At 40.4% G+C, this 1,832-nt stretch overlaps 1 non-coding gene across 1 annotated transcript; it reads right to left on the bottom strand.

The window, feature by feature from the left end:
- Positions 1–519: 519 nt before the first annotated feature.
- On the bottom strand, positions 520–623 carry LOC130978285 (small nucleolar RNA R71). Its single transcript, XR_009085937.1, has one exon. It is a non-coding gene; the product is annotated as a small nucleolar RNA R71 (small nucleolar RNA).
- Between the last annotated feature and the right edge of the window lie 1,209 nt (positions 624–1,832).

Genomic DNA, 1,832 nt, shown 5'->3' with positions numbered 1-1,832 from the left:
GAAGTTGATCCAGAACCTGAAAGGACTCTGAAGAGAAAATTAAGAGAAGCTAAATTACAGCAATCCAAAAACATCTTTAAGAGAAACAACCTTTCAGAAATTTTCGAACAAGAGAAGGAGATGGCAGAAGAAAATAATAATAATAATGCAAGGAGAATGCTTGGAGACTTCACAAAGCCAACGTCCAAGTTTGATGGAAGAAGCATCTCCATTCCTGCCATTGGAGCCAATAACTTTGAGCTTAAGCCTCAACTAGTTGCTTTAATGCAACAAAACTGCAAGTTTTATGGACTTCCATCTGAAGATCCTTACCAGTTTTTAACTGAGTTCTTGCAGATCTGTGACACTGTAAAGACAAATGGAGTTAATCCTGAAGTCTACAGACTCTTGCTTTTCCCTTTTGCTGTAAGAGACAGAGCTAGAGTATGGTTGGATTCACAACCCAAGGATAGCCTGGACTCATGGGATAAGCTTGTCACTGCATTCTTGGATAAATTCTTTCCTCCTCAAAAGCTGAGCAAGCTGAGAGTGGATGTTCAAATCTTCAAACAAAAAGATGGTGAATCCCTCTATGAAGCTTGGGAAAGATACAAGCAGCTGACCAAAAGATGTCCATCTGACATGTTTTCAGAATGGACCATATTAGATATATTCTATTATGGTCTCTCTGAATTTTCAAAAATGTCATTGGACCACTCTGCAGGTGGATCTATTCACCTGAAGAAAATGCCTGAAGAGGCTCAAGAACTCATTGACATGGTTGCAAACAACCAGTTCATGTACACCTCTGAGAGGAATTCCGTGAACAATGGGGTACCTCAGAAGAAAGGAGTTCTTGAAATTGATGCTCTGAATGCCATATTGGCTCAGAACAAAATGTTGACTCAACAGGTCAACATGATCTCTCAGAATCTGAATGGATTGCAACATGCATCCAATAGTACTAGAGAGGTAGCTTCTGAAGAAGCTTATGATCCTGAAAACCCTGCCATGGCAGAGGTTAATTACTTAGGTGAACCTTATGGAAACACCTATAACTCATCATGGAGAAATCATCCTAATTTCTCCTGGAAGGATCAACAAAAACCTCAACAAGGTTTTAACAATGGTGGACGCAATAGGCTGAATAATAGTAAGCCATATCCATCATCTTCTCAGCAACAGACAGAGAATTCTGAACAAAACACTTCTAATTTAGCCAATATAGTCTCTGATCTGTCAAAAGCCACTTTCAGTTTCATGAATGAAACAAGATCCTCCATTAGAAATTTGGAGGCACAAGTGGGCCAGCTGAGTAAGAAAGTCATTGACACTCCTCCCAGTACTCTCCCAAGCAATACAGAAGAGAATCCAAAAGGAGAGTGCAAGGCCATTGATTTAATCAAAGTGGCCGAATGCACCAAGGAGGAAGAGGACGAAAATCCCAGTGAGGAAGACCTCCTGGGACGTTCCTCAAACAAGAAGGAGTTTCCTATTAAGGATCCTGAGGAATCTGAGGGTCATCTAGAGACCATAGAGATTCCTTTAAATCTCCTTCTGCCATTCATGAGCTCTGAAGAATATTCATCCTCTGAAGAGAATGAAGATGTGACTGAAGAGCAAGTTGCTCAATATTTAGGAGCTATCATGAAGCTGAATGCCAAGTTATTTGGTAATGAGACTTGGGAAAGTGAACCTCCCTTGCTCATTAGTGAACTGGATACTTGGATTCAGAGAACTCTACCTCAAAAGAAACAAGATCCTGGCAAGTTCTTAATACCTTGCACCATTGGCACTATGAGCTTTGAAAGAGCTCTATGTGATCTTGGATCAGGAATAAATCTTATGCCACT

The sequence above is a fragment of the Arachis stenosperma genome, chromosome 4 (assembly GCF_014773155.1).
Source record: "Arachis stenosperma cultivar V10309 chromosome 4, arast.V10309.gnm1.PFL2, whole genome shotgun sequence".
In the NCBI taxonomy this organism is placed as follows: Eukaryota; Viridiplantae; Streptophyta; class Magnoliopsida; order Fabales; family Fabaceae; genus Arachis; species Arachis stenosperma.
Note: the sequence above shows the minus strand (reverse complement) of the source record. Positions and strands in the feature narration are given on the sequence as shown.